Raw genomic sequence first — 6,560 nt, forward strand, 5'->3', positions numbered from 1 at the left:
GTCACCCGTCCTACTGTGTGGTTACTGTTAGGGGGCCTGTATATCATTCCCCAAGTGACTTCTTGCCTTCATCATTTCTCATCTCTCCTCAAACCGCTTCTATATTCTGGTTTCCTTAGCTTAGGTCATCCCTCTCTATTGTGCTAATATCACCTTTAATTAAGAGAGCCACCCCTCCCTCTTTTCATAGCTTCCTGTCCTTCCTAAATATCATGTATACTTCTATATTCAGGCCGCCAAGATTCCTCAGACAGCACCTTACAAATCCATGACCCCTACCATCTAGAAGGACAAGGGCAGCAGATGGATAGGAACACCACCATCTGCAAGTTCCTCTCCAAACCACTCAGCATCTTGACTTGGAAATATATCGCTGTTCCTTCACTGTCGCTGGGTCAAAATCCTGGAACTCCCTCCCTAACAGCACTGTGGGTGTACCTACACCACATGGACTGCAGCGGTTCAAGAAGGCAGCTCACCACCACCTTCTCAAGGGGAACTAGGCATGGGGAATAAATGCTGGGCCCGGCCAGCGACCCACGTTTTCCATGAACAAATATTTTAAAAATCAGCACCGAGGAGTTCCCATGCATCGCCTTCGAACTCAGTCAAGTTGAGGTCACACTTGTAGCCAATCCTGTGTGTAGCAACAAAGAGGAGAGTAAGTTTGTTCAGGACAAACCCTGTAGAAATTCACTGTGATCTTGAGAATAGAGAGAAACTAAACATCTTCTCAGTGCTGCCACCTTGTGTATTTACATACAAACTGTGGGTGAGTATTATAGCGGCACCATTTAGATCAGCGCAAGGAAATGTTTGCAGAGGATGTGCATGTGTATATATTCCCAAAAAATTAAAGTTATACTGTACACCGGCCACCCAGACATGACTGAAGGACAGCACAGGCGTAAACTGTGACAATGCAGCTGGGTGCAATAATGAGGAAGTATTTAGAATATGAAATTGAAAGGACATCTCCTTGAACTTAACTTCCCTTATATTCTGATGAGTTTCAGGCCAGGGTGAGCTCTGCACTTAATGCTGTAATGTCAGATTGTCCCTCCTGTCGTCTCCCCTCCTATCCTATTCTGACTGACACAGGGTAGGGTTCCACAAGTGCTGACCACCCTTTACTGCCTCGCTCAAGGGGACAATAGGTTAGCAAGGACGGTGAAGGGGAGATTTCCCAGCATTCATTTTTATTTACTCTCCAGATATGGCCATTTTCATGAAAAAACTATTACATCCACAAATTACTTATGGGCATATTGAACTTTTTAAGGAAGACCTCTGTTTTTTCTTTAAAGAAATATGAGAAAGGACACCAAGCAAAAGATGGCTGATAATGCAAAGTGATCACTTTCTGGAAAATTCCCATGTGGATCATACTTACAGACCTGTCCTGAGAGGATATGGGATGCCATATCTGATGAGGTGACATGGCCTCCTTCAGGCACAGACGCTTGAAAGGGAGATAGGAAAGATGCAAAAGATTGAGCTTTCATCCCCTGTGGTTGTGGAGACAAAGGACTGATCTGCACGCCTCAGCAGTCACCCAAAAATCCATCTCCTGTTGATTTATATCTTAGAATATGTAAATAGTTCTGACATGAATACAAGATTCTCCTGGAAAAGACAGGGAAAAACAGGGTTAAGAAGCTAGCTGAGCAGTGGGTTGTGTGCTGGAGTTCTGTGTGTGTGACAACACAAGAGGGCCACTAGTCACCCCCGCAGTTGCAGGTGAAGTCTCTCCCTCAGTCTCTCTGTTTCTGGAGGCTCAGCAGAAGCCACAATCAAAAAGGAAACAGGACAGCCTCTCCAGCTACCCTGCAGGACCAAGTATCTCCAAACCGATTGGGAAACTGCCAAAGTCAGCTTGACAGGAATCACCCAACTTAACGGCTGTATCCTCATCGCCTACCACCATCGACACCTCACACACAAGCCAAAGCTGATTAGCACTTTTTTAAAAAACTTTTATTTTTGAACTCTTAACTTCTCATTTGTGATCTGTGTGTGTGTGTGTGTGTGTTGCACTTTTATTAGTTTTCTTGGGTTTTAGTAACTAATAAACTTAGTCTTTCTTTGACACAAGGTAAGTCTGGTTAAATTGGCTCATTCTAAAAATAAATACATTTGGACTGAGAAAAGGTAACCACGGGAGTAAGGGATCCCGTTTAAATTAACTTTGTTGTGACCAATCGAGGGGGGGGTGAAAAAAGAAGGGGGGCCAGATCATTCCTCCTCACCTGGGGGCACAGAAAAATTGGGGTTCCATTCAAGAAGTTAACAAATTGCGGAACCTCACCCAGGGACCAGTCATAAAAGCATCACTTTTACAGCCATCATTTATAGCCAATCACCCAGGTTTCTGTTGATAAAGTAATGGTGGGTCTTCTCCTTCAACCATTGTATTGTGTGAGGTTTGTAGTGGTTTGATACAGCTGAGTTTCTCGCTAGGCCACTTCAGAGCTCAGTTAAATGTCAACTACATTGGCACAGGACTGGAGTCACATGTAGGCTGCTTAAAGGGACACCAGTGAACCAGTTGAGTTTGTATGACAACCTGACAGTTCCATTGTATCTTCTACTCATACCAGTTTTTTTTAATTTATGGATTGTATTAAACTGAATTCACATTGTTAAACTCTCATCAAGGGATTTGAACTCATGGTCTCTGAATTAAAAGTCCTGTGGCATAACCACTACAGTGCACCAGGAGTGCCAAGGGCTTCCTTTGACTGTCAGACATTTTAAAAACAGTGATGGAGTGGGAGCATCACAATTAATCCGACCTGATCCCACATCATTATACATGCAGTTTTTCACAGGAATAGCAACCAGGATTGGGAATTCTGGCTGATCCCTATGAACTTTTGCCTAATGGCGTTGAATTGTACCATCCCCAGTACACTCAGATAAGTGAACTTAGCAAATACTAAAGATCATAGATTTCATAGAATTTACAACCTGACTGTTCAGTGCCAGTATATACGTTTTACACAAACCTCCTCACATGTCCATCTCTGAGATTTATGTGACACAGCCCCAACTTTTTAAAGTGGAATTGTAGTGGGGTCCATGTCCATGTGTGTGTCTGTGTGTGTTTTAACTGGATTGAAGCCAGCTGGTCTGGGTGCTTTGATGTATCATAGTTTGAAATGTTAATTAGGTAAACATAAGGAGGATAAAAGGTAAAGTGTACATTTGCATTTGTTGAAAGAAGCATTCAAGTGGGAGTAAAATCTTGTACCTAGCTAGAAGATGCCAGGCAATGTGTTTATCTTTTTGAGCTTACAAATTAAATTATTGGAATGAAAGGCTAGTATTATAAGGAGATGTAAATTAGAAAGCTAGTAATACAATGAAAAATTTACATTCAATGGAAAAGCTAGGTAAAAACAGAAAGGAGTTTGTATGTGTAAGGAGCCTGTAAGCCTACACCTGTGTCTGCAAAGAAACCAAATTGCAAGGAACCTCATTTTGAATTTGTAAGGTCAAATGTGCTTTGTCTGATGTCTATTTAAAGTCTGTGGGTTACTGTTGCTTTGGTGAAGATTTACCTGGGAGTGATTAACTTGGGGATTTGTTTGAAAGTTATTATGGTAGTAATTTGTATATTGTGTATGTGTTTAATTTGTTGTTAAATTAATAAACATTTAATTTAGTTTTATATAAAAAACCTCTTGAGGCTTGGAGGTCTTATTCCTGAATTCAGAGCTGCATCTCAAACATATCAACTGAAAATATAGGTTATGACAATTGTTCAAGTTTCCCTCTGGGATTTAAACAACTCAGCCTTTACCAGCTGCTGTGGCATAATAACACAAAGATAGGTCGGAAAGTAAATTGTGAGGAGGACATTAGGGGGCTAAAAAGAGGCATCGATAGATTAAGCGAGTGAGCAAAGATCTGGCAAATGAAGTATAATGTGGGTAAATGTGAAACTGTCCATTTTGGCAGGATGAATATAAAAGAAGCTTATTATCTGAATGGTGGGAGATTGCAGAGTTCTGAGATTCATAGGGATCTGGGTGTCCTTGTACATGAATCACAAAAGGCTAGCCCACAGGTACAGCAAATACTTAGACAAGTTCATGGTGTGGGCAGATAGGTAGCAGATGAAGTTCAATATGGAGAAGTGTGAGGTGATGCATTTTGGGAGGAAGAACATGGACAAACAATATAAAATAAGGGGTGAAATTTTGAAGGGGGTGCAGGAGCAGAAAGACCTGGGTGTATATGTGCATAGATCATTGAGGATGGCAGGACCGGTGGAGAGAGCAGTTGGTAAAGCATACAGTATCCTCGGCTTTATTAATAGGGTAGAAGATAGTATAAGAGCAAGGAGGTTATGCTGAATTTATATAAGACACTCAGACCTCAGCTGGAGTATTGTGTACAGCTCTGGGTGCCACATTATAGGAAGGATGTGAACATATTGGAGAGAGTGCAGGAGAGGTTTACTAGAATGGTTCCAGGGATGAGAAACTTCAGCTATGAGGATAGATTGGGGAGGTTGGGACTGTTCTCCTCGGAGAGAAGAAGGCTGAGAGGAGATTTGATAAAGATGTTCAAAATCATGAGGGGGCTGGACAGAGTAGGTAGGGAGAAACTGTTCCCACTCGTAAAAAGGATCAAGAATGAGAGGGCACAGATTTAAAGTGATTTGCAAAAGAAGCAAATGAGACGTGAGATAAAACTTTTTCACACAGCGAGTGGTTTGGGTCTGGAATTTACTTCTGAGAAGTGTGGCAGAGGCAGGTTCAATCGAGGCATTCAATCAGATGATTATTTGAATAGAAACAATATGCAGGGGTACGGGGACAAAGCAGGGCAATGGCACTAGGTCATAATGCTCATTTGGAGAGCCAGTGCAGACACGATGGGCTGAATGGCCTCCTTTTGTGACGTTAAAATTCTATGATTCTGGATCTGTGATTAGGAAAGTTAACAGAATGTTATCATTTATTGCAGAGGGAATTGAATATAAAAGTAGGGAGGTTATGCTTCAGTTGTACAGGACACTGGTGAGACTGCATCTGGAGTACTGTGTACATTATTGGTCCCCATATTTAAGGAAGGATGTAAGTGCGTTAGAAGCAGTTCAGAGAATGTTTACTAGACTAACACAAGGAATGGGCAGGTTGTCTTATAAGGAAAGGTTGGACAGGCTAGGCTACTATCCACTGGAGTTTACACAAGGAAGAGTAAGAAACCTTAAAGATCCTGAGGGATCATTGCAAGGTGGGCATGGAGAGGATGTTTCCTCTTGTGGGTGAACCTAGAACTAGGGGTCACTGTTTAAAAATACAAGGTCAGCAATTAAGACAGAGTTGAGGAGGATTTTTTCTCTCAGAGGGTCATGAGTCTTTGGAACTCACTTCCTCAAAAAGCAGTGGCAGCAGAGTCTTTGAATATTTTTAAGGCAGAGCTGGATAGATTCCGATAAACAAAGGGGTGAAAGTTTATTGGGGGGGTCGGCGGGAGGTTAAAATCAAATCAGCCATGATTTTACTGAATAGCGGAGCAGGCTTGAGGGGCCGATTGGCCTACTCCTCCTAATTCGTATGTTCACACGTTACATTTTTCTAAGACTCTCCGCATTCTTTATGAAAAAATTTACTCTCTCTTGCTGCACTAGGTTCTTAATTTTCAATCTTCATATATCTCTTTGGAAATATAACATTTTTCCAAGTTTTCTTTCAAATCTCCAACTGTTTTCTTCAGCCCTGCTATCTCTTTCTTGTAGAACATTGCTGAGTCTTCTCTGCCAATAGGTTTTTCAGTATAAAATGATATTAAATTCATTTAGCTTCTCCTTGTAAATTTCCATAGGAACAAACTTTGACCTGAGGTATTCTTGTAGCTTATGAAGGTCCTTCAACAGATTTTTCTTTCCTTAGCGAAGCTCAATTGCTTCATCTTGAGTTTTCTTGTGATTCAACAGAGGCTCATCGAGTTTGTTCTACTGTTCCTCCATTCTGTTGTTCAAAGCAGTCTTTATTTCTTCATCCTACCGAAGAGTTTATGTATTACATTTGCATTTGATCTCAGAGGACAATTAGCTGTTTCTTCAACTGTTTATTTTCTCGTTGACCTCTTGCCACCTCATGTCATGCTTCAGTGCTTTGATTTATCACTACTGATAGTTCCAACACAACTTTTTCTGAAGTAGTATTCAACTTCTTTTGAAATTCATCATGTTTTTCCAAGGGCATATATTGATTCTTCAAAGAGTCTTTCAGGGCAATAACTTCTTTGTGTGCATTTTCAGTCTGCTGTCACGCCTGTCTACTTCTGGTTGAGTTTTTCCAACTCCTGCTTTGATTTGTCCATAATGGAATTTAGGGTTGCTATTTCCCTTTTGTGATTTTCTGGAAAAACGTACTGACTCTACGCACAATTCAGGTTTCCGCTTATTTCATTCTTATCAACTTCCAACCTTTTTGTTTCTGTCAAAGCCTCCCTGCACCTTTGTGATACCTCAGAAATGTGTTTGTTCAGAACAGTTCTTAAATAGTTTGGTTCATTGAAGACTTTAGTTTATCATGTGTTTT

The sequence above is a fragment of the Cetorhinus maximus genome, chromosome 8 (assembly GCF_964194155.1).
Source record: "Cetorhinus maximus chromosome 8, sCetMax3.hap1.1, whole genome shotgun sequence".
In the NCBI taxonomy this organism is placed as follows: domain Eukaryota; kingdom Metazoa; phylum Chordata; class Chondrichthyes; order Lamniformes; family Cetorhinidae; genus Cetorhinus; species Cetorhinus maximus.